The sequence below is a fragment of the Triticum aestivum genome, chromosome 6A, assembly GCF_018294505.1.
Source record: "Triticum aestivum cultivar Chinese Spring chromosome 6A, IWGSC CS RefSeq v2.1, whole genome shotgun sequence".
Taxonomy (NCBI): domain Eukaryota; kingdom Viridiplantae; phylum Streptophyta; class Magnoliopsida; order Poales; family Poaceae; genus Triticum; species Triticum aestivum.
In genome coordinates, this window is record NC_057809.1 from 152483508 (window position 1) to 152511426 (window position 27919).

Sequence of the window (27919 nt, forward strand, 5' to 3'; positions counted from 1 at the left end):
AGAGGCTACTAAAGATAAACAACTAGATGGTCAGATCCCACACATACCAAGCATTTCAATAACATACACACAATATGCTCGATATGTGCAAATACAACATGGCATCACAACATGACTCTACGACTCAAGTAATTTATTCAATAGGCTCCGAGGAGCGAGATATTACAAACAGGGGTCTCATGACCCAACAATCAGAGCATACAAGTCAAAGCACAAGCGGAAGCTATCATGTCTGAGTACAGACATCTATAAATGAAAAGGGCTGAGAAGCCTGACTATTTATCAGATCCTGCCGAGGGCACAAGATCGTAGCTGAGGTAACAAGCTAAACGTCGAAGTCCACGTGGAACTACTAGTGAGACTGAAGTCTCTCTGCACAAAACATAAAATAGGCAAACGTGAGTACAAATGTACCCAGCAAGACTTACATCAGAACTAACTACATATGCATCATTATCAACAAAGGGATGGTGGGGTTTAACTGCAGCAAGCCAGCTTTGACTCGGTGGCTATCCTGAACTACGACTGCAAGTAACTCTTTTGAGGTGGCGCACACGAGTCCACATATTCACCATATCAATACACCACTATGGATCCGCTCCCGTCTCCCTACGAGAATGCCATCCATAGCACTCACGCTTATCTTACGTATTTTAGAGTATCCACTTTCACTTGTCTATGAACTGATATAAGCAACCCAGAAGTCCTTTTCCGCGGACACGGCTATTCGAATAGTTGATGTTAACCCTGCAGGGGTGTACTTCTTCATACATGTTTCCACCACTTAGCATCTGCACACGACATGTGCTCGGCAGACTTCAAGCGAAAGCCGACGTGGGTGTAGACCACGACCTACCTAAACACTCAAGTCTCTAGTCCAGGTTTATCGCCTATTCGGGTTCCATCCATGAGGAGATCCGGCCGGAGTTTCGCTCACAGCCCCAAACGATGTGAACAGGGTTCCGTGACACCAAACGGGCGCCCGGTTTACCCGGCCATGTGCCTACCGCATCACAGCCCACCCCTACGGTCAGCGCTGTCCACGGCCTCCAGCATACTACAAACACCAGAAACTACTTGCAACTCCTGGACAGAGGACAAGGGTGAATAAGAAGTCGAGCGGGGTCATATTTCAGGGCCCAATGTATGGTAGTAGCTGAATCATGGATCACAAACACAGAACTCAGTTCCTGAGGACGGCTTCAATGAGACAACCCACCATGTACTCCTACATGGCCTCTCACCGCTACCTTTACCAAAACGTGTTCACACACTTGGCTCACACACAGTAGGACATGTTCACACGCCTCTGATTCATCCCCGATGAATCAGACCTGACTCAACTCTAAGCAGTAGCAGGCATGACAAACAAGCATGAATGAGTAGGCACAACAGGGCTCAAACAACTCCTACTCATGCTAGTGGGTTTCATCTATTTACTGTGGCAATGACAGGTCATGCAAAGGATAAAGGGGTTCAGCTACCGCAGCAAGTAACAGAAAAATCGGTGTTGTCCTAATGCATTAAAAGAGAGCAGGAGCGAGAGAGTAGGATTGTATCGGAATGAACAAGGGGGTTTTGCTTGCCTGGCACTTCTGAAGATAACATTGAGTCTTCATCAGTGTCAACGATCACGTCATCGGTATCACGTCTATCGAGAGGGGACAAATACCGGCAACACAGAAAGGAACACAATCAATGCAATGCACAATATGATGCATGATCATGACATGGCAAAATGAATGTGTTTTGAGCTAATGCAACTAAAACCAGATTAAATGAAGTTGGTTTGAATCCAAGATTCAAATTCAAACTCCATATGTGATTATTTAAATGCCCTTTAATTGATTTGTGCTAAACAGCAGCTATAAGTTGTTCTAACATGCATGAAAATGGTACAGATGGATTCCTTGAATTTTTCTGATAATTTTTCATATATAATTTATTAAATTTGGAGTTACGGTTAATTTTCTATGAATTTTGGAAGTTTTAGTCATTTTCTGGAATTTATAAATCATTTAGGATTTATTTAAATTCTAGAACAAATACTGCGTCAGCATGACGTAATAGTGACGTCAGCAGGGTCAACCGAGCGCCCCAGGTCAAACCTGACGTGTGGGGTCCACACGTCAGTGACACAGGGACTAATCCCGCGTTGACCCGGGCTGGTTAGCTTTGACTAAGCCCTGGGGCCCACTTGTCAGCGTCAGTAGGTGGGGGGGTTAGTGACTAATTAACTAAGCCACGTCGACTTCGCCGGAGTTCGGCCGGCGACGACCAAAACTGCGGCGGGAGCTCGCCGGAGTGGCGCTGCGAGGGGTTTTGGGCCAAGCCAAGGGCACCAGAGGGTAGCCCGTGCCCGTGCGCATCTAGGGGGGCCATCGGGAGGTGCGGGGGTGGCCGGAGCTCGCCGGAGTGGGGGCCGCAGCGGCTGCCGGAGCTCGGGTTTGGGCGGAGCGAGGTTACGGGGCGCTAGGGGGCTGGCTGAGGGGCTATGCGGACTCCTGGGGCAGCTAGGAGCACGCTAGGCTCGTCGGTCTGGCCGCAGCAGCACGTCAGTGCCATGCCCGGCGTCCATGGCGGACGGCGGCGCTCGGGAATGTGGCCGGGGTGCTACGGCACGGAAACGAACAAAATGGAGGAGGGGAAACGGAGTGGAGCTCACAGGGATCACGCAGGGAGGGTCAGCGAGCTCGGGGGCGCGCCAGAGTGGCCGAATTCGACGGAGAAGATCCTCGGCGGCCGGCGAGGGGGAAAACGTCGGGGGCGGCGTTCCGGGGCTCTTCTGGTCGCGTGAGACGACGAGGAGGACGAGGGAGGACTTGCGGAGCTCTGGGAGGCGTCGGGGAGGCGAGAGGAGCACGGTGGCTGCGGCAATCGGCGTCGGTGGCGGCGGTGGTTCTCGGGTGAGAGGGAGAGAGAGCAGGGGAAGAAGGGGAGGGCGAGGGAGAGTGAGAGCGGTGCGGGGCAGCTGCGTGGCTTCGTCCGGGGCATCAAGGGAGTCCGGGGGAAGCAGGAGGTGGCCAGCAGGGGGGAGGTGGCGCGCGCGCGTGCCGGCGAGCGTCGGGCACACGCCCTCGTCCTCCTGTCCAGGGAGGAAGACGACAGGGAGGCTGTGGTGGTGGGCTGGGCCAGCGGGAGGAGCTGGGCCGGGCAGGTAAGCAGGTAAGTGGCCCAGGTGGCCGTCTCCCTTTTTATTTTTGCTCTGTTTTATTTTTTAATCATTGTTTTCTATTTGTTTCATCTGTTTTGATTTAGTTCAAACACTAAATCATTTTTGTTTCTTCCAATAATTTTTGCAGGGACTGAAAGTAATATTCCAGAGCCCCTCACAAAATATCAGAATTATTGAAGCATTAAAAATATATATAACATATATTTGCTCCAACTCAAATACAATATATATTAGTTCAAAGATCCAAAATGACATGGAAAAATGTGCATCATCTCTGGTTACTGTTTCCAGCATTTTTCCAAAAATGATGAACATTTTTGAAAGCCACTTGGATTGACTGAAAATATTTTAGGTGAACCTGGTGAATTCTTAAAATGCTAGGGTTTGGACAATCCCCATTTCAACTTTCTGTAAAAGTAAACATGATGCATCACCAAAGGCTAGTACTAGTGCAATGCCAGAAGCTAGGGATGTGACAATAACTTTGCGGCCTCACACACGGTATCTCCACGGGTGTCGTCTTACCTTTTCCCGGGACCGTTTGCGCCTTTTGGCTCACGTATATGATAGTGTCGCTAGCATCCATATGATAAGGAGCCCGGGCTGACATGACTAGTCGTAAACCCAAAGTGGCACAGACTTACAGGGACAGGCATCCATGACCCAGCTTCGAACGTGTCGGTCATCAGCAAGTGGGTCCGGGCTGTAGCACTGGGCTAGCAGGACTCCGGTAAACCGGGCTGTAGCGGGCTAACAGGACTCCGGTACTCAAAGCGTGACATTTCCCCGAAGGGACAGACACAGGAACGAAGAAGGACACATGCCGGCCAGCCTAAGTGTTCCAGAGCAGTAGCAAGCTACCATGGCTCAGCGGTAACACTAGGAGACATTTCCCGGTAAGAGAGGCTACTAAAGATAAACAACTAGATAGTCAGATCCCACACATACCAAGCATTTCAATCATACACACAATATGCTCGATATGTGCAAATACAACGAAGCATCACAACATGACTCTACGACACAAGTAATTTATTCAATAGGCTCCGAGGAGCGAGATATTACAAACAGGGGTCTCATGACCCAACAATCAGAGCATACAAGTCAAAGCACAAGCGGAAGCTATCATGTCTGAGTACAGACATCTATAAATGAAAAGGGCTGAGAAGCCTGACTATTTATCAGATCCTGCCGAGGGCACAAGATCGTAGCTGAGGTAACAAGCTAAACGTCGAAGTCCAAGCGGAACTACTAGTGAGACTGAAGTCTCTCTGCAAAACATAAAATAGGCAAACGTGAGTACAAATGTACCCAGCAAGACTTACATCAGAACTAACTACATATGCATCATTATCAACAAAGGGATGGTGGGGTTTAACTGCAGCAAGCCAGCTTTGACTCGGTGGCTATCCTGAACTACGACTGCAAGTAACTCTTTTGAGGTGGCGCACACGAGTCCACATATTCACCATATCAATACACCACTATGGATCCGCTCCCGTCTCCCTACGAGAACGCCATCCATAGCACTCACGCTTATCTTGTGTATTTTAGAGTATCCACTTTCACTTGTCTATGAACTGATATAAGCAACCCAGAAGTCCTTTTCCGCGGACACGGCTATTCGAATAGATGATGATAACCCTGCAGGGGTGTACTTCTTCATACATGTTTCCACCACTTAGCGTCTGCACACGACATGTGCTCGGCAGACTTCAAGCGAAAGCCGACGTGGGTGTAGACCACGACCTACCTAAACACTCAAGTCTCTAGTCCAGGTTTATCACCTATTCGGGTTCCATCCATGAGGAGATCCGGCCGGAGTTTCGCTCACAGCCCCAAACGATGTGAACAGGGTTCCGTGACACCAAACGGGCGCCCGGTTTACCCGGCCACGTGCCTACCGCATCACAGCCCACCCCTACGGTCAGCGCTGTCCACGGCCTCCAGCATACTACAAACACCAGAAACTACTTGCAACTCCTGGACAGAGGACAAGGGTGAATAAGAAGTCGAGCGGGGTCATATTTCAGGGCCCAATGTATGGTAGTAGCTGAATCATGGATCACAAACACAGAACTCAGTTCCTGAGGACAGCTGCAATGAGACAACCCACCATGCACTCCTACATGGCCTCTCACCGCTACCTTTACCAAATCGTGTTCACACACTTAGCTCACACACAGTAGGACATGTTCACACGCCTCTGATTCATCCCCGATGAATCAGACCTGACTCAACTCTAAGCAGTAGCAGGCATGACAAACAAACATGAATGAGTAGGCACAACAGGGCTCAAACAACTCCTACTCATGCTAGTGGGTTTCATCTAATTACTGTGGAATGACAGGTCATGCAGAGGATAAAGGGGTTCAGCTACCGCAGCAAGTAACAGATGAATCGATGTTGTCCTAATGCAGTAAAAGAGAGCAGGAGCGAGAGAGTGGGATTTTATCAGAATGAACAAGGGGGTTTTGCTTGCCTGGCACTTCTGAAGATAACATTGAGTCTTCATCAGTGTCAACGATCACATCATCGGTATCACGTCTATCAAGAGGGGACAAATACCGGCAACACAGAAGGGAACACAATCAATGCAATGCACAATATGATGCATGATCATGACATGGCAAAATGAATGTGTTTTGGCTAATGCAACTAGCAACAGATTAAATGAAGTTGGTTTGAATACAAGATTCAAATTCAAACTCCATATGTGATTAAATAAATGCCCTTTATATGATTTGTGCTAAACAGCAGCTATAAGTTGTTCTAACATGCATGAAAATGGTACAGATGGATTCCTTGAATTTTTCTGATAATTTTTCATATATAATTTATTTAATTTGGAGTTACGGTTAATTTTCTATGATTTATTGAAGTTTTAGGCATTTTCTGGAATTTCAGAATTAAATTAAATCCAGAAAATACTTATTGCGTCAGCCCCACGTCACAGTGACGTCAGCAGGGTCAACTGGGCGCCCCAGGTCAAACCTGACGTGTGGGGGCCACACGTCAGTGACACAGGAGCTAATCCCGGTCAAACCCAGCGCTGACTGGGGTTTGACCAGGGGTGGGGCCCACTGTCAGTGGCTGTGGGGGTGTTTAGCATGGTCATTAGTGCTAACTAAATCAGCGCCACGTCAGCTAGTGACGCCGGCGACCACGGCGACGGCGAGACCTCGCCGGAGTTGCTCGGGACGGCGCTACAGCCCGCGGCTGGTCGCGCTGAGGGCACCAGGGGATGGCCCTTGCTCCCGCGCATCCAGAGGACCGAGTGGGAGGTCGTGGGGTCGCCGGAACTCATGCCGGCGACGAGCTTTGGCGGCGATGGTGTTCGGTGGTGCTCGGGCGCGTCGCTACGGTGCATCAGTGAGCAAATGGAGAGGCTGGGCAGCACCTGCTAGTCATGGGGAGCGCTAAGAGCAGCTCAGTGAGGCCAGGGGAGCTCGGGGGCTATGCGTGCAGCAGCAATGGCGGACGGTGGCTTCGGTGCTCATGGGGAACGGCGCTACGGCACGGAGGGAAGCATGCTGAGTTAGGGGAGAGGGTCAGTGACTCACGGCGATGACGAGGGGACGCTCGACGAGGTCGGGGACGGTCCGGAGCCGGCGAATTTGATGAAGATGGCCGGCGGGTCCGAGGTAGAAGACGACGGCGATGGCAGCGATGCAGGGCTTCCGGAGGGCTGTGGATCGGTGAGGAGGAAGAGGGGGTCGAGGCGGAGCTCCTGGGTGCATCGGCGAGGCTAGGGGTGGCCGGTGGCCATGGGTACGGCGACGATGACGGCGAGCTCCGCTCGGTCGCGGGAGGGGAAACAGAGGAGCGAGGGGGAGGGAGGTCCAGAGAGCGAGGGAGAAGTGAGAGGGGGTCGGGGACGTCTCCGTGGCGTCGCGAGGAAGTCGGGGAGGCTGCCACAGCGAAGCAGGAGGTGGCCGGCGTCGGCGCGCGTGCGTCCAGCACGCAGCTGCTTCGGGGCGAGGGGGAGGAAGATGACTAGCAGCTGGGCTGCACAGTAACGGGCCGCGCAGAAGCTGGGCCGGCTACAGGTAAGTGGCCCAGGTACGGGTCTTTCTCTCTCTCTCTTTTCTAATCATCTCAGTTTTCTTTTATTCTGTAAATTTAGGGCTTTATTAAAAATACTCAGACACTTTCAAAAATCATGAAACAAATCATGGCTACTGTTTAGAATATATCCAACAGTAAACATTTTAGTTTATGATTATTTGAGCATTTGAAATGTTTAATAGCATTTAAATGCCCAAATGAAAATACTATATGATTTAATTCAGTGACCAAATATGTCCTGCAAAAAAATAAACCATTTTTGGTAGATGCTTCCACCTCAAACCAGAAATGTTGAACATTTTTAGAGGACATTTTGAGTTCAATGAAAAAGGTTTTATTTTGACCCTAGTTGAATTCATTTGGTGCTAGGGCTTAGTCAATCCCCATTTCAACTTTCTGTAAAAGTAAACATGATGCATCACCAAAGACTGGTACTAGTGCATTGCTAGAAGCTAGGGGTGTGACACAACGATACATACGTGTCGGTTCCCCTTCTGTCACTGGGATCAAGCACCGTAAGATCGAACCCACTACAAAGCACCTCTTCTCATTGCAAGATAAGTAGATCACGTTGGCCGAACAAAACCCAAATATTGGAGAAGAAATACGAGGCTATAGGCAATCATGCATAAAAGAGATCAAAGAAACTCAAATACTTTCACGGATATAAAAAGATAGATCTGATCATAAACTCAAAGTTCATCTGATCCCAACAAACACACCGCAAAAGAGTTACATCATATGGATCTCCAAGAGTCCATTGTATTGGGAGTTCAGCGAGAGAGAGGAAGCCATCTAGCTACTAACTACGGACCCGAATGTCTACAAAGAACTACTCACGCATCATCTGAGAGGCACCAATGGAGGTGGTGAACCCCATCCAAGATCGTGTCTAGATTGGATCTGGTGGTTCTGGACTCTGTCCCCCCCCCCCCCAGGGCGTAGCCTTGGTCCATTGGGTGTCTTCCGGTCCAAAAAATCTCCGTAAAGTTTCGTTGCATTTGGACTCCGTTTGGTATTGATTTCCTGCGATGTAAAAAACATGTAGAAAACAACAACTGGCACTTGGCACTATGTCAATAGGTTAGTACCAACAAATGATATAAAATGACTATAAAATGATTATAAAACATCCAAGATTGATAATATAACAGCATGGAATAATAAAAAATTATAGATATGTTAGAGATGTATCAAGGTTTTTCTTCATCCTTGCATGCAATGATTTAATACACCTTGAAATATGAACATTTGATGGTAAGTAGTAGAATTGAGACTTATAAAACGGGAAAACAAACTTTTTGAGATGAGCCCTATAAACCGAAAAGGAAGGAGTACTGATGGAAGTTATATCAAAGAAACAAAGGACGACTGGTGGTGGAATGGTGCTTCGAGAAGATATCGGTGCTATTATTTTTACCGCATGCAGACAAATCACCACATGCGATGATGGACTAGAGGCAAAGCTTATGGCGTGTAAGGAAGGCCTTGATCTTGCTCTTCACTGCACTATCTTACCTATTGCCATTGAGTTGGACTGTGCTCATGCAGCCTCGATGTTAAATGCGAGTCATGGGGACCGCTTGAGATACATGACATTGTGCGAGACATCCAGTCCCTGATGTTAGAGGACCCACGGGAGATTTCGATTACACATATTAGGCGCACTCAAAAAAAAGTTAGTCATAGCTGATAACCCACAAGTATAGGGGATCGCAACAGCTTTTGAGGGTAGAGTATTCAACCCAAATTTATTGATTCGACAAGGGGAGCCAAATAATATTCTCAAGTATTAGCAGCTGAGTTGTCAATTCAACCACACCTAGAAACTTAGTATCTGCAGCAAAGTGTTTAGTAGCAAAGTAATATGATAGTGGTGGTAGCGGTAACAAAAGTAAAGACAGCAAAAGTAATGTTTTGGGTATTTTGTAGTGATTGTAACAGTGGCAGCGGGAAAGTAAATAAGCGTAAACCAGTATATGGAAAACTCGTAGGCACCGGATCAGTGATGGATAATTATGCCGGATGCGGTTCATCATGTAACAGTCATAACATAGGGTGACACAGAACTAGCTCCAATTCGTCAATGTAATGTAGGCATGTATTCCGTATATTGTCATACGTGCTTATGGAAAAGAACTTGCATGACATCTTTTGTCCTACCCTCCCATGGCAGCGGGGTCCTATTGGAAACTTAGGGATATTAAGGCCTCCTTTTAATAGAGAACCAGAACAAAGCATTAGCATATAGTGAATACAAGAAATCCTCAAACTATGGTCATCACCGGGAGTGGTCCCGATTATTGTCACTTTGGGGTTGCCGGATCATAAGACATAGTAGGTGACTATAGACGTGCAAGATAGGATCAAGAACTCACATATATTCACGAAAACATAATAGGTTCAGATCTGAAATCATGGCACTCGGGCCCTAGTGACAAGCATTAAGCATAGCAAAGTCATAGCAACATCAATCTCAGAACATAATGGATACTAGGGATCAAACCCTAACAAAACTAACTCGATTACATGATAAATCTCATCCAACCCATCACCGTCCAGCAAGCCTACAATGGAATTACTCACGCACGACGGTGAGCATCATGAAATTGGTGATGGAGGATGGTTGATGATCACGACGGCGACGAATCCCCCTCTCCGGTGCCCCGAACGGACTCCAGATCAGCCCTCCCGAGAGGTTTCAGGGCTTGGCGGCGGCTCCGTATCGTAAAACGCGATAATTTCTTCTCTCTGATTTTTTTCTCATCGAAACTCAATATATGGAGGTGGAGTTGGAGACGCAGACACAACAGGAGGCCCACGAGGTAGGGGGCGCGCCCTAGGGGGGGCGCCCCCCACCCTCATGAGAAGGGTGTGGGCCCCCTGGTCTTCATCTTTGGCGAGGATTTTTTATTGTTTTTTCTAAGATGTTCCATGGAGTTTTAGGTCATTCCGAGAATATTTGTTTTCTGCACATAAAACAACACCATGGTAATTCTGCTGAAAACAGCGTCAGTCCGGGTTAGTTCCATTCAAATCATACAAGATAGAGTCCAAAACAAGGGCAAAAGTGTTTGGAAAAGTAGATACGACGGAGACGTATCAACTCCCCCAAGCTTAAACCCTTGCTTGTCCTCAGGCAATTCAGTTGACAAACTGAAAGAAAGAAAGAAAAACTTTTACAAACTCTGTTTGCTCTTGTTGTTGTAACTATGTCAAGCCAGCATTCAAGTTTTCAGCATAGATCATAACTAACCACATTTGCAATAATTCTCAGGTCTCGCAATTACTCATATCAATAGCATAAGCAACTAGCAAGTCATAATAATAAATCTTGGATGACAACACTTTCTCAAAACAATCATAATATGATATAACAAGATGGTATCTCGCTAGCCCTTTCTGAGACCGCAAAACATAAATGCAGAGCACCTTTAAAGATCAAGGACTGGCTAGACATTGTAATTCATGGTAAAAGAGATCCAATCATAGTCATACCCAATATAAATTAAAAGTGATGAATGCAAATGACGGCTGTGCTCTCCAGCTAGTGCTTTTTAATAAGAGGGTGATGACTCAACATAAAAGTAAATGGATAGACCCTTCACAGAGGGAAGCAGGGATTTGTAGAGGTGCCAGAGCTCGGTTTTGAAATAGAGATAAATTGTATTTTGAGCGGTATACTTTCATTGTCAACGTAGCAACTAAGAGATGGCGATATCTTCCATGCTAAACACATTATAGGCGGTTCCCAAACAGAATGGTAAAGTTTATACTCCCCCTCCACCAACAAGCATCAATCCATGGCTTGCTTGAAACAACGAGTGCCTCCAACATACATCAGGTCCCAGGGGGAGTAATATGGAAAACACGTCGTTTATCAAAAATTAAACGATATAAGAGAGGTGATTCAGGCCTCTCGACAAACTAGTGTGAAGCCATAGAGTCATAATCTAAATATGCAGGGGGCAACTCCATATCACCCTCATGAATGTCTATCTCAAGAAAATGAGCTAAGCGGGTTGCATATATTCCTCCAAAGAAATATCCATTATGTCTATTATGATGCAACCTACGAGCTACAATGGCTCCCATATGATAAGATTGGTCTCCTAGCATAGCACTCCTAAGAATGCTAAGATCAGGGACACACATGTGACATGCTTCATCCTTAGCATTTATGCATCTACTGATGAAAAGAGCAAAATAATGTATAGCAGGAAAGTGAATGCTCCCTATGGTAGCCTGCGTTATATCTCTAGATTCCCCCACAGTTATACTAGCAAGAAAGTTTCTAAATTCAGATTTAGGGGGATCCCTAACACTACCCCATGATGGAAGTTCGCAAGCAGAAGTGAAATCCCCTAAGTCCATGGTATAAGATTTGTCATAAAGATCAAACATGACTGAAGGAGAATTACGGGAAGATGGATACTCAAACATCCTCACAAATGAACTTGTGAGATCATGATACTGGGGGCATTTGTTAGCCTCAAAATCCTCAAGACCGGCATTGCGCAAATATGATTTGAATTCTTCTTTAATTCCCGCACGGTCCATAAAATTTTCGGATGGCCATTTGCAAGGCCGTACCAGAGCGTCTCTTGGTGGATCCTCGTCAGCATCTCGCATAGCAAGCCTGGGTCCTTGCTTCTTAGAGGAACCACCTTGGAACATCTTCCTAAACATATTGTCTTTCTCTAAAAAATTCTGAATTTTTTAGTAACTTCAAAAATAAAAGTAACCAAACTCAATAATATTGATAGCAACTACTCCTACAAGTGCCTAGAGCCTATATCAAGCATTAGAACTACTTGGAACCATATAAATTTGACATGCAAGCTCAAGAACATGGTCACCTATGCAGCACAAATTTGCAAAGAATAAAGCACTAGAACAAAAACTAATTGGACCAATGGAGGAGTCAAATACAAAGGAACAATCTCCCCAAGTAGTTTTGCGAGAGGTGCTTTGAGCAAGGAGATCGAAAATCACAACAAAAGTGGCTAGAACTCGTGCTTGAGTTGGTTTTTTGGGTTTGTGTGAGATAGAGGAAGAAGATGGGTGCTGGGATAAGTGGAGGAGGGCCACCGTGGGCCCACGAGGTAGGGGAGCGCCCTATAGGTAATTTTTGCAGCTCCTCCCGCGGTAATTTTTGCACAGTAAATCCTCAAATATTCCCAAAAAATCATATTAAATTGGCATGGCATTCTGAGGACTTTTATTTTTGGGATATTTTTATATTGCACGGATAAGCCAGGAAACAGACTGGAAATACTATTTTTACTTTATTTAATATAAATAACAGAAAGTAAGAGTGGGGTACAGAAGTTTGTGCTTCTAGTTTCATCCATCTAATGCTTATAAAAAAGAATCCACTAACAAGGTTGATCAAGTCTTGCTAACAAACTCATTCTGATAATCATGAAACCAAAGAAATTTTGAATAACACTAGGTTACCTCAACGGGGATATGCACATCCCCTATAATAAGTATATCATATTTCTTCTTGACAGTAGGAAGAGGAAATTCAAAACCTCCAATTATAATCGATGGAATTTTTCCAATAGAGTTGATACTATGAACTTGAGGTTGTTTCCTCGGAAAGTGTACCGTATGCTCATTACCATTAATATGAAAAGTGACATTGCCTTTGTTGCAATCAATAACAGCCCCTGCAGTATTAAGAAAAGGTCTTCCAAGAATAATAGACATACTATCATCCTCGGGAATATCAAGTATAACAAAGTCCGTTAAAATAGTAACGTTTGCAACCACAACAGGCACATCCTCACAAATACCGACAGGTATAGTAGTTGATTTATTAGCCATTTGCAAAGATATTTCAGTAGGTGTCAACTTATTCAAGTCAAGTCTACGATATAAAGAGAGAGGCATAACACCAACACCGGCTCCAAGATCACATAAAGCAGTTTTAATATAATTTCTTTTGATGGAGCAAGGTATAGTAGGTACTCCGGGGTCTCCAAGTTTCTTTGGTATTCCACCCTTCAAAGTATAATTAGCAAGCATGGTCGAAATTTCAGCTTCCAGTATCTTTCTTTTATTAGTAATGATATCTTTCATATATTTAGCATAAGGATTTGTTTTGAGCACATCAGTTAATCACATACGCAAAAAAATAGGCCTAATCATTTCAGCAAAGCGCTCAAAATCCTCATCATCCTTTTTCTTGGATGGTTTTGGAGGAAAAGGCATGGGTTTCTGAACCCAAGGTTCCCTTTATTTAGCATATTTCCTAGCAACAAAGTCTTTTTTATCATAACATTGATTCTTTGATTGTGGGTTATCAAGTGTGACACCCCCGATTCAATCGTACACTAATCATACATGCAAACGTGTACGATCAAGATCAGGGACTCACGGGAAGATATCACAACACAACTCTACAAATAAAATAAGTCATACAAGCATCATATTACAAGCCAGGGGCCTCGAGGGCTCGAATACAAGAGCTCGATCATAGACGAGTCAGTGGAAGCAACAATATCTGAGTAAAGACATAAGTTAAACAAGTTTGCCTTAAGAAGGCTAGCACAAACTGGGATACAGATCGAAAGAGGCGTAGGCCTCCTGCCTGGGATCCTCCTAAACTATTCCTGGTCGTCGTCAGCGGGCTGCACGTAGTAGTAGACACCTCCCGAGTAGTAGTAGTCGTCGTCGACGGTGGCGTCTGGCTCCTGGGCTCCAACGTCTGGTCGCAGCAATCGGGTATAGAAAGGGGGGAAAGAGGGAGCAAAGCAACCATGAGTACTCATCCAAAGTACTCGCAAGCAAGGAGCTACACTACATATGTATGCATTGGTATCAAATGGATTAAGGGTATCATATGTGGACTGAACTGCAGAATGCCAGAATAAGAGGGGGATAGCTAGTCCTATCGTAGACTACGCTTCTGGCCACCTCCATCTTGCAGCAGGAGAAGAGAGTAGATGGTAAGTTCACCAAGTAGCATTGCATAGCATAAACCTAACCGATGATCCCCCCCTCTGCGCCCTGTGAGAGAGCGATCACCGGTTGTATCTGGCACTTGGAAGGGTGTGTTTTATTAAGTATCCGGTTCTAGTTGTCATAAGGTCAAGGTACAACTCCAAGTCGTCCTGTTACCGAAGATCACGACTATTCAAATAGATTAACTTCCCTGCAGGGGTGCACCACATAACCCAAAACGCTCGATCCCATTTGGCTGAACACACTTTCCTGGGTCATGCCCGGCCTCAGAAGATCAACACGTCGCTGCCCTTCCTAGGCACAACAGAGAGGTCAGCACGCCGGTCTAAATCCTATGGCGCAGGGGTCTAGGCCCATCGCCCATTGCACACCTGCATGTTGCGAGGGCGGCCGGAAGCAGAACTAGCCCCCTTAATATAAGAGCAGGCTTACGTTCCAATCCGGCGCGCGCCGCTCAGTCGCTGACGTCACGAAGGCTTCGGCTGATACCACGACGTCGAGTGCCCACAACTGTCCCCGCGTAGATGGTTAGTGCGTATAGGCCAGTAGCCAGACTCAGATCAAATGCCAAGATCTCGCTAAGCGTGTTATTTTGAAATAACCACGGACGCCGACCAGGGCCAGGCCCACCTCTCTCCTAGGTGGTCTCAACCTGCCCTGTCGCTCCGCCTCAAATTAACAGTCGGGGGCCGTCGGGAACTCAGGCCCACCACTACCTGGATGGATCCACCTGCCCCTTCAGCCCCCATCTCCGAACAGTATCATAAGTAATGTAACAGTATAAGTATATATCATATGCCCGTGATCACCTCCCGAAGTGATCACGACCCAGTAGTATAGCATGGCAGACGGACAAGAGTGTAGGGCCACTGATGGAACACTAGCATCCTATACTAAGCATTTAGGATTGCAGGTAAGGTATCAACAGTTGTAGCAACAATGACAGGCTATGCATCAGAATAGGATTGACGGAAAGCAGTAACATGCTACACTACTCTAATGCAAGCAGTATAGAGGAGAGTAGGCGATATCTGGTGATCAAGGGGGGGCTTGCCTGGTTGCTCTGGCAAGAGAAAGGGGTCGTCAACACTATAGTCGTACTGGGTAGCCGCGGCGTCGGTCTCGGTGTCTAGCGAGAGAAGAGGGGGAGAAACAATAAATATTAAGCAAACAGATGCATAGCGATGCATGACATGACAAGTAGCAGTGCTAGGGGTGCCCTAACGTGGTAAGAGGTGGTACCGATGAAGGGGGGAAACATCCGGGAAAATATCCCCGGTGTTTCGCGTTTTCGGATAGACGAACCAGAGGGGGAAAGTTGCGTGTTCGCTATGCTAGGGATGTGTGGCGGATGAACGGGCTGCGCATCTGGATTCGTCTCGTCGTTCTGAGCAACTATCATGTACAAAGTTTTTCCATCCGAGATACAGATTACTTTATATTGATTTTAAAAGATTTAAATCATTTTTAGGAATTAATAGATTAATTTAATTAAAGAAATTCAATTATGATTTCAGCGTGATGTCAGCAAGGCCAAAAGTTGACTAGGTCAACCCTGCAGGTGGGACCCATTCGTCATTGTCAGAGTTTTATTTAACCTAGCTAATTAGTTTAATCACTTGATTAGGTTGACTAAATTTATTCAATTTAGTGAAACGGAATTAATTAACTTAATCCATTCACTAATTAATTAATTAATTACTAATTTATTTATTTTGACATTTAATCTTTTTATTTTAAATCATTCTAGGGCGGGGCCCCTTGTCATATGCAGTTAGGTTTAACTAAATCTTATCCTTTTAAACAGTGCACGGGTCCCACATGTAATAGTCTCAGGTTTTATTCAAAGAGTTGTTTAGCTATTCCTAATTAGTTGGGGCCCACATGTCATAGTGACAGGGGCAACAAATAGGGTAATTAGTGCCCCTAATTAACCGGACACATCAGCTGGCCAGAGATAACCGCCGACAATGTCCAGGCGCGGTGGAGGAGCATCGGGGGTGCACTACGAGCGATGGTTCGGCGAGTCGAGCCCAGCTACGAGTAGCTATGACTCGGCCACATCCACTAGTGGAGTTGGGACATGGGTGGCCAGAGAAGTCCACAACGACGACGGCCATCGGCGGCAGCGGCACGAGTTCGACGGTGCTGCGGGGAGCGGAGCAGGGCACGGCGAGGCACACGCGTGGCAGCACTGGGCGAGTAGGCACGTGGTGGGGCGAGCCGGGGAGGCTACGGTGAGCGTGGCGGGGTTCGAGAGGAGGGGAAGGCAGGCGCGGCTCACCGGGAGTAGGATGGGGAGGGAAATGGGCTCGGGGTGGAGTTGGTGTCGTGCGACGGGGCGGCGGTGTCAAGGCGGCGATGGGCAGATGCGGACGAAGGAGAACGACGCAGGCGTCGCGCGGGAGGTGCCGGTGGTGCTGGATGGTTGCTCCGATGGCCGATGCGGCGTGGGCCGACGAGGACGAGGTAGTTGGGCAGGGGCGATGGGAAGGCGCAGAGGAAGGGGAGGAAGGGAGCCGGTGGGTGGCAAGGCGGCAGAGCGTCGCCGGAGTGGCTCACGTTCGCGGTGGTAGGAGGCGCTCGCGCAGGGGACGGATGCGGGGAGCTCCTCTCCTGTGTGCCTGGCGTGGTGGCGGTGGGTGAGGGTGAAGAGGGGAGAGGTGGGGTCGTGGGGGTGTTTGGGGATTAGGTCACGGGGGAGGGGCCATATAGGCCAAGAGAGGTGCGGCTGGGCCGGCCAGTTGGGCCGAGGCCCAGCTGGGCCGGGGTCCCTTTGCCCATTTTTTTATACTTGTTTTTTTAACCTCTACTATTTTATTTTTAGTTTCTTTTTATTTATGTTTATAAACTATAAAAGTGACACCTAAATAACGTTACGATTTATGCCACTGTCACAAATTAAGTCGGCATTCTAAATAAAGTACTTTGCACAGGTTTACTATTTAAGGAGCATTTAAATAGTTGTTTTTGCTAATGTTTTAGTTAGTTTAGTGCATTTAAATATTTTATAAAAATGTGGTTTCTTCACCCAAATCACCTATGCATTAACTGGCACAATCCGAACATTTTGGTTTTAATATTTCAAAACTTTTGAGGTTTGCTTTTATTTTGAATGTGAATTTGGATGGGATTTGAATCTTTGCGAGATTAGCAACAGTAATCGTGGGGACGTGGCATCATTAGTAGTAGTTTACTGTAGCGTAATTATCCGGGCGTCACAATTCTCCTCCACTACGAGAAATCTCGTCCCGAGATTTAAGAGGTGGAATAAGGGGGAAACGTCTGGTTACGAAATCCTAACAAATCCTCTCGGTCTTGGTTGCTCCTCTCAAAGTGGTCGATCCATAGCGCTGATGTCTTCATTTCTCTGCTTCATGTCATCAGGATGAAGTTGTCGTCCTTCTTTCAGGATCTTCACCATAATTACGAAAGGGTAAGAAGGGAAAACTCGATATGGATGGATCCTAACAAGATCGAGCATCAGACGGTTAACTCAGGGAAGAAGCATAAGTATCTCTCGATTTGAAACTTAAGAAGATATCGAGAGCAAAGTAAGAAGGTACCATGAGAAGCTCCAACGGATAGGCAATCGTTCGATGCCTAATCAGTAGGTGAAAGGGTTTCAGGGCAACAAGAATAGGTATTGCGCCCCATACCCGAATAGATCACTTGACAGGTGGTCCGTGAATTACATACGAAGTCAAGCACGAGGAACAACATTGGGAACAGGTGGTGTACAGGAGAGTCAAGTTTCGATCCTGTGGAACTGTGGGTTATGGGCCCACCATGTGGGATAAAAGTAGGAGTGGTGACATCTTGCATGGTCACGATAGCAAGGCATGTCAGAGGCTAGCCTGTTAGTTATGTCGGCAACAACATCGATACCAAGGGCGAGGGACGAAGAGAACCATTTTCCTGCTCGTTGAACGAGGCGGACCAATAGGCAAAGTTCTCGTCCATCGGTGGTTACCGGGATGCTATCAATAATGGTAACAGGGTCTTACTGACAGAGTTGTACAACGAGGTGCTTACTAAGTATGGAATTATCACTGCTTAGTTAAGTCGGATTACAAGAAATCTTAACAAGACAATGGAAAGGAATATGTGATTATCAGGTTTAAACAGAACAATGGAAAGGAAAATGTGTTTTAAACACATAATTGAGGGATATATCCTTCCCAAGGACAAGCAGAGCATGATATCCGTGGCAGGATATCATGTAGAAAACCCCTTAGGTAAGGGGAGAGAAATTTCATGACATTACCCATACAACGGTGTTTGGATAATTGAGCAGGAAACATTTAGCATTGGCTTCAAATGTTCTTGTTGAAAATCAGAGTACCACATACATGCTTCGAGATAGCATTGACATGGTCATCAAGTAAAGATCAGGCTATGGATACACAAAGGATCCATCAGGAACAACTTATAGAATAAGCCTTACAATTTCCTCATGGAAGAATGGTTAACCTTGCCAAAAAGCAAGCCATAACAATAGGTTCCCTGTCCAGGTGTGCCAGGCATGACATCACCTTACCAGGTCACATAAGGACCAATGTTATAACTCTTGGAAATATGTTCCAACCATCATATCTGATCGAGATTCAGATCTGATTAGTGTCAGGATAACTCAGACTCAGGATGACTGAGAAGAAAGATGCAACACAATTTGTCGAGATGACATTGTAGGATTCTCGGGAATTGAACTATGGAAGCGAGTTCCAAAACAAGAGTTCATCATTAAATCAAGGAGACGTGAGGAGGTGGTTGATTGACTCAGCGACAATTCATTGAGATTTTCAAAATATGGATTTCCACACTTATGTGAACAAGGAGATAACATTTGTTAGATCAAATGATATAATGAGGTATGCTCGAGGAAAACATACACAGTTAAACATTGGTTGAAAGGTGCACCCCAAATATGGGCTTAGGTAGCATGATCAATGTTAGAATGGTGATTCGATAGCCAATGGTCTAAGAATGAATATCAACCATTAACTTCAAAGAAATAGGGTTGCTAGAAGTTTTAAAGTCGTACATCATAGTTCAATTGTCGGTTTTCCGGTTAGAAACAACACGGGGACCAAGGAATGAACGAATATGGCAAGAAGTATCACCTGTATCAAGATCTCTTAAGAGGTGGTGAAATTCTCACGACTTTCTTGACATAAAAGATGGTAATACTCTAAGTTAAAGAAGAACAAATGTTGGGTAGTAAGGATCTCAAGGTATAACACAAAACACGAACAAGTTTGTGTTGAACAGAAGGCAATAAAGTGGTCGATGAACACACATCATCGAGGGAAAGGATGGTATTTCTCAACATGTATTCAATTGATATCCTGGAAGAGCTCAAAATGTTGTTTGACGATCACGACAAATTTTGTCGACAGGCTCCACGAAGATGTAATCGATCAGCGATGACATCAAGTCAAAGGAATGATGAAGCGGAAGGTTAATGGATCCAAGGGTACAACACAAACTCGAAATCAAGCTTGTTGTTCAAGGAGAAATGGTATGACGAGGAAGATCGACGTAAGTTTAGCTCCTCATCGAAAGTTGTGCTCCGAGAATAAGGACCAGGTAGCACAGTTAACATTTAGCACAATAATGAATATAGCTGATTAGGCTAGGAATGACGTGATGGAGTATTAAACTCCTCAACAACAAAGTACTAGAAGGTACTGAATTGTAGTGCAGATTCGATTCACTAATCAGCATTCTCGATTGACGGCAACCTAGAACTCGTGGAGTGATTATGACGGGGAAAGGTACTACTTTATCAGAAATTCATAAGATGAAGTGCAATGGGTTGATATCCTCGAGATACCAGGGGGTAATACTCGAAGGTAGAACAAAATAGAGGTTGGGCAGGCGTACTGATCTGTAGGAGACAAGTACTTTAACTTGTCCGAGAAGTAGAATCAAAGGAGAACAATCATGGTCAGATCCACGGTTCCAAAGGGTCAATTCACAGATACCAGATGATACTTATCAAGGAAATAGTTATTATTACAAGAATCTTCCATGATAGGATCTACATCATGTCCATGGGCATGAACACAAAGTCCAAGGCGACTCCCACTTCTCTAATGCATAACCTTTCATTCACTTCTTGCCTTCAACAAAGTTGTGTTGAAATTTTATCTGACATAACAACAATAGAGTATGACTCGTGAAAACTTTCGGGTTCACACGATTTTAGAGAAGGTATAGGTTCAACCCATCAAGACATCTTAGAAACATATACCACCAGCTTCAAGAGTAAATATCACCAGCTCGAGAGCAGAGCAAGGTTGAGAAAGCATATGATACCATTTACCAAAGGCATTATGTATCCGAGGGAAGGCTCACAAGGTTATTGAATATGAAGGACGTTGTCGGATAAAATCCATGAAAGGATCTGCTGGTCCATAACAGAGCTGACGTGAGCATCGGCACACAACCAGAGGAAGTAACAATGCAAAGGCATTGGATTATGGAAACAACTGACTAATCCAGAGCTCAAATGCAAAGGAATTATGATTTTCAAATCAAGGGATCAGAAGCAATGTTCTGATTAGGGATGGATAAGTTGAATAGCCTTAGGGGCACAATCGACGACAATTGGATTTGTTGAGAACCAGCTCATGTTTAAAATGACGTCTGAGTCGGAAAGATAATTTAAAAGGATTAACTGATGATTGCGTGCATTCGCACTCATGTTGAATCAAAGGGATCAAAAGGATGGTGTCTAAGGATACTAACGAATATTGCCAGACATATGGAAAGCATCCATCATGCAAGCAGACAAGTATTGCAGAGCAATAAGCTACTAAGGATTTTTGGAGGATCGAATAGTATTTTGATGACCATTGTGAAACACATGAACAACTGGGGGATGAGCAGATACTCAATAAGTGCGAGAATTATCTGTAGGGGTATTCAGGTGACAAAGAACAGCAAGGCAGTAAGCTCAAAGGATTATCGAAACAACAATGAGTATTTCGGGGTATCTTGCAATAACCAGACCAACTGGGGATAAAAGTAAGAACGGCAGGTGTAAGTATTTATCCATAGGGATTTTTCGGTGGTAGGGAATTGCAAAAGCAATGGCACAAAGTTTCGGGAGAACATTGGAGAGTATTATCAGAATCTTCTATTGAAGCAGTCGATCATTTGTAATGAAGGGCTCTCCGGGAGAAAGTGATAACGAGATCCTAATGTTAGATTTAGCAAAATTCATTTAACCCGGATAGAAGAGAGTTCGGAGTCCCAGAGTAAGGATCAAGGGGTAAAAGAACCTAATACCACCGAGATGGCGACGTGGGCCCGTAAGCCACACAGCCATGTTAGTAAAAGTTTTTCAATGACTAGACTTGACTTCGGCTATGGAGTTGGAAAGGGGGATTCCAACATGCAGTCGGCTCTGATACCAACTTGTGACGCCCCCGATTCAATTGTACACTAATCATGCACGCAAACGTGTACGATCAAGATCAGGGACTCACGGGAAGATATCACAACACAACTCTACAAATAAAATAAGTCATACAAGCATCATATTACAAGCCAGGGGCCTCGAGGGCTCGAATACAAGAGCTCGATCATAGACGAGTCGGCGGAAGCAACAATATCTGAGTACAGACATAAGTTAAACAAGTTTGCCTTAAGAAGGCTAGCACAAACTGGGATACAGATCGAAAGAGGCGTAGGCCTCCTACTTGGGATCCTCCTAAACTATTCTTGGTCGTCGTCAGCGGGCTGCACGTAGTAGTAGACACCTCCCGAGTAGTAGTAGTAGTCATCGACGGTGGCGTCTGGCTCCTGGGCTCCAACGCCTGGTCGCAGCAATCGGGTATAGAAAGGGGGAAAAGAGGGAGCAAAGCAACTGTGAGTACTCATCCAAAGTACTCGCAAGCAAGGAGCTACACTACATATGTATGCATTGGTATCAAATGGATTAAGGGTATCATATGTGGACTGAACTGTAGAATGCCGGAATAAGAGGGGGATAGCTAGTCCTATCATAGACTACGCTTCTGGCCACCTCCATCTTGCAGCAGTAGAAGAGAGTAGATGGTAAGTTCACCAAGTAGCATTGCATAGCATAATCCTATCCGATGATCCTCCCCTCGTCGCCCTGTGAGAGAGAGAGCACCGGTTGTATCTGCCACTTGGAAGGGTGTGTTTTATTAAGTATCTGGTTCTAGTTGTCACAAGGTCGAGGTACAACTCCAAGTCGTCCTGTTACCGAATAGATTAACTTCCCTGCAGGGGTGCACCACATAACCCAACACGCTCGATCCCATTTGGTCGGACACACTTTCCTGGGTCATGCCCGGCCTCAGAAGATCAACACGTCGCAGCCCTACCTAGGCACAATAGAGAGGTTAGCACGCCGGTCTAAATCCTATGGCGCAGGGGTCTGGGCCCATCGCCCATTGCACACCTACACGTTGCGAGGGCGGCCGGAAGCAGAACTAGCCCCCTTAATACAAGAGCAGGCTTACGTTCCAATCCGGCACGCGCCGCTCAGTCGCTGACGTCACGAAGGCTTCGGCTGATACCACGACGTCGAGTGCCCATAACTGTCCCCGCGTAGATGATTAGTGCGTATAGGCTAGTAGCCAGACTCAGATCAAATACCAAGATCTCGTTAAGCATGTTATTTTGAAATAACCACGGACGCCGACCAGGGCCAGGCCCACCTCTCGCCTAGGTGGTCTCAACCTGCCCTGTCGCTCCGCCTCAAAGTAACAGTCGGGGGCCATCGGGAACTCAGGCCCACCACTACCTGGATGGTGCCACCTGCCCCTTCAGCCCCCATCTCCGAACAGTATCATAAGTAATGTAACAGTATAAGTATATATCATATTCCCGTGATCACCTTCCGAAGTGATCACGACCCAGTAGTATAGCATGGCAGACGGACAAGAGTGTAGGGCCACTGATGGAACACTAGCATCCTATACTAAGCATTTAGGATTGCAGGTAAGGTATCAACAGTTGTAGCAACAATGACAGGCTATGCATCAGAATAGGATTAACGGAAAGCAGTAACATGCTACACTACTCTAACGCAAGCAGTGTAGAGGAGAGTAGGCGATATCTGGTGATCAAGGGGGGGCTTGCCTGGTTGCTCTGGCAAGAGAAAGGGGTCGTCAACACTATAGTCGTACTGGGTAGCCGCGGCGTCGGTCTCCATGTCTAGAAAGAGAAGAGGGGGAAGAAACAATAAATATTAAGCAAACAGATGCATAGCAATGCATGACATGACAAGTAGCAGTGCTAGGGGCGCCCTAACGCGGTAAGAGGTGGTACTGGTGAAGGGGGGAAACATCCGGGAAAATATCCCCGGTGTTTCGCATTTTCGGACAGATGAACCAGAGGGGGAAAGTTGCGTGTTTGCTATGCTAGGGATGTGTGGCGGACGAACGGGCTGCGCATCCGGATTCGTCTCGTCGTTCTGAGCAACTATCATGTACAAAGTTTTTCCATCCGAGATACAGATTACTTTATATTGATTTTAAAAGATTTAAATCATTTTTAGGAATTAATAGATTAATTTAATTAAAGAAATGCAATTATGATGTCAGCCTGATGTCAGGAAGGCCAAAAGTTGACTAGGTCAACCCTGCAGGTGGGACCCATTCGTCATTGTCAGAGTTTTATTTAACCTAGCTAATTAGTTTAATCACTTGATTAGGTTGACTAAATTTATTCAATTTAGTGAAACAGAATTAATTAACTTAATCCATTCACTAATTGATTAATTAATTACTAATTTATTTATTTTGACATTTAATCTTTTTATTTTAAATCGTTCTGGGGCGGGGCCCCTTGTCATATGCAGTTAGGTTTAACTAAATCTTATCCTTTTAAACAGTGCATGGGTCCCACATGTAATAGTCTCAGGTTTTATTCAAAGAGTTGTTTAGCTATTCCTAATTAGTTGGGGCCCACATGTCATAGTGACAGGGGCAACAAATAGGGTAATTAGTGCCCCTAATTAACCGGACACGTCAGCTGGCCAGAGATAACCGCCGGCAACGTCCAGGCGCGGTGGAGGAGCATCGGGGTTGCACTACGAGCGATGGTTCGGCGAGTCGAGCACAGCTACGAGTAGCTATGACTCGGCCACATCCACTGGTGGAGTTGGGACATGGGTGGCCGAAGAAGGCCACAACGACGACGGCCATCGGCGGCAGCGGCACGAGTTCGACGGTGCTGCGGGGAGCGGAGTAGGGCACGGCGAGGCACGCGCGTGGCAGCACTGGGCGAGCAAGTACGTGGTGGGGCGATGTAACACCCTCGATGCGACTATATCTCCCACGTGTCGAGGCACGACTTAGAGCCATAATTGCATTGAAGGCATATGTCGCAAGTTAGGCAATCTTCATAACATCCCATGTAATATAGATAATAAAAGGGGAGATAACATAGTTGGCTTACACTTTCCATGTCAATCAAGTACATAAAATAGCATTACATCATTCAAACACTCATGGCCCGACTACGGCGCCAAAATAAAAGATAACCCAACATGCGACACGGTCCCGATCACCCCCAACAGGGCACCACTACTGATCCTCAGGAAAAGAAACATAGTATCATTGAGAGTCCTCGTCGAACTCCCACTTGAGATCGAGCGCGTCACCTGGAGCGGAATGGTCAGGCCCTGTATCTGGTTTAATAGTAATCTGTGAGCCACAAAGACTCAGCAATCTCGCACCCTTGCGATCAAGACTATTTAAGCTTATAGGTAAGACAAGGTAAATATGTGGAGCTGCAGCAAGCGACTAGCAAATATGGCGGCTATCCTAATCGCAAAAGAGAGCGGGAAGAGAAGGCAAAGCGCGAGCGAGAAACGAGAGGACAACCTGCGCAGACATTACTCCAACACCGTGTCCACTTCCCGGACTCCGCCGAGAAGAGGCCATCACGGTAACTCACACGGTCGATTCATTTTAATTAAGTTAAGGTTCAAGTTATCTACAACCGGACATTAACAAATTCCCATCTGCCCATAACCGCGGGCACGGCTTTCGAAAGTTCAAATCCCTGCAGGGGAGTCCCAACTTAGCCCATGACAAGCTCCCACGGTCAACGAAGGAATAGACCTTCTCCCAAGACGTTCCGATCAGACTCGGTATCTCGATTCTTCAAGACACTTCGACGGGTTAAAAAAAATCCAGCAACACCGCCCAAATGTGCCGACAAATCCCGATAGGAGCTGCACATATCTCTGTCTCAGGGCACACTCAGATTGTCCTAGGTACGGGTACGCCAGCCCAGAGTTGCCCCTGGTGGCCACCGGCAGCTGACAGGTGGACCAACACTCAGAGGAGCACTGGCCCGGGGGGGTTTAAAATAAGATGACCCTCGGGCTCCGGAAACCCAAGGGAAAAAGAGGCTAGGTGGCAAATGGTAAAACCAAGGTTGGGCATTGCTGGAAAAGCTTTAATCAAGGCGAACTATCAAGGGGTTCCCATTATAACCCAACCGCGTAAGGAACGCAAAATCCGGAAACATAACACCGATATGACGGAAACTAGGGCGGCAAGAGTGGAACAAAACACTAGGCGAGAGACCGAGCCTTCCACCCTTTACCAAGTGTATAGATGCATTAAGATAACAAGATAAAATAATGATATCCCAACAAGTAAAATAAATGTTCCAACAAGGAACAACCTCCAATCTTCACCTGCAACTAGCAACGCTATAAGAGGGGCTGAGCAAAGCGGTAACATAGCCAATCAATGGTTTGCTAGGACATGGTGGGTTAGAGGTTTGACATGGCAATTTGGGAGGCTTGAAAGCAAGTGGTAGGCATCGTAGCATTGGCATAGCAAAAGAGCGAGCATCTAGCAAAGCAAAGATAGTAGTGATTTCGAGGGTATGATCATCTTGCATGCAAAGTTGTCAGAGTTAACTGGATCCTCGAAAGCAAACTCAACGGGCTCTTCATTAGAGAACTCGTCTCCCGGCTCTACCCAAACAAGACAAACAAGCAATAAGGACACAATCAACCACGTGCAAGGATCAAACAATATGATGCAAGGATGGTATGCTATGCGGGATGCGATGCGGGATGCATATGCAAGATTTGACAAGGGATGCATGAACCTGGCCTCAACTTGGGAATCCAAGTGTTCCACTGGAAAGATGAGATGAAATCGCTTGAAAACGATATAAAGAACGCCGGAATCGGAGTTAAGGTTTGGAAATGGCAAGCAATTCAAATATGACACCGGTCTGCGATTTACAGCAAGTAGCCATCTAAATGCAACAAGATGAACAAGCTACAGCACCCAAACATGACAACAAAATACATGGCAGGGATGCATTCATGATGCTTAACAAAAGTCTAGCACTAAGCTACGGCTAATTCCTCCATTAACAGGTTCAAACAAGCATGGCAAAAATGCATATGGTAAACCGATTTCAGACTTGGTGAAATTAACACTTGTCTGGAATCTCAGATCAGGTAGCACTCTTCGGAGCATGAAAACTATATGCTACAGGACCTGAACATGGCAAAGTAAAGCATGGCATGGAGCTACTCAAAGAGCTTAACAAAAGTCCCTTAGTGACCTTGAGCCAAAAGGGATCAGAAAATACAATTGCAAGCATGTGAACATGGCAAAAACATAATCAGTACTCAGACTTTGTGAAAACTGGAGCATGCTGAAAACAGATATCAAGTAGGCATGTTTATGAGCTCGATGCACTCACTACGGAGCAAGTCATGATAATCTAAGCATACACCCATCAAGAAAACACAAAATGCAAGCTAGACATGGCAAGAACAATAACATAGCATGCACGGATCAACTACAACATCATCGGCAAAATCGCTAACAAGTAGACAATCTGCCCATATTCACGAAGTAGCAAAAGTAGAGCTCTATTGACTCAAGCTAGGATGCTCCATAATTGCAAACAAAGCCATGGATGGATAGAGCACTACAAGATTAACAAAACATCCTTACTGATCATCCTCAAAAGAGGCACAGATCACTAGGAAACAACGTGAACATATGGCATCATGAGATAAATAGCTCAAGGACTTGGTGGAAATGCTAAGTCCCTGAAATCAGCATTACCAAGAGCCTCACTTTGCAAGCTCGTGCTAGTCACCACACACATCACAAAAATACATGGGTTGCACCTATGGAAAGATGGAAAAACCCTTAACAAAACATATGTAGAGCTCATGGGCATATCATGCACACAATAATCATGGCAAAAATGACAAATATCTAAATGGAGCAGCAGATCTGGCAATTATCTCAAGTAGCCCCCTTCTAACAGCATTTCGGGCATTAAGATGAACTCAAATAAAAATGATGCAATGGGAATAAAATGATGTGATCTCTGAGACGAACATTTTGATATGCTATAAGCCCAAAACAGAGTTCCGGATGCAAAGTTACGATGCGATGAACAGGAGCATATGAACTAGGGTTTCGGGAGAAAGTCAACCACGTCTGGATCTGGATCTGGGATCACTGTAGCATCACGCGAACCGAGGATCACCGGAAATGGCGATGAGGCCGCCGGAGTTGACGAGGAGGCGGTGGGGAGGCGCTCCCGGGCCGGATCTCGCCGGATCCGGCCGCCGGGGAGCCGGAGTGGCGGCGGGGTGGCGCTCCGCGGCGAGGTGAGGCGGCGAGGGGGCTCCGGCCGGCGCGGGCGGGGCGCGGCTGAGGAGCT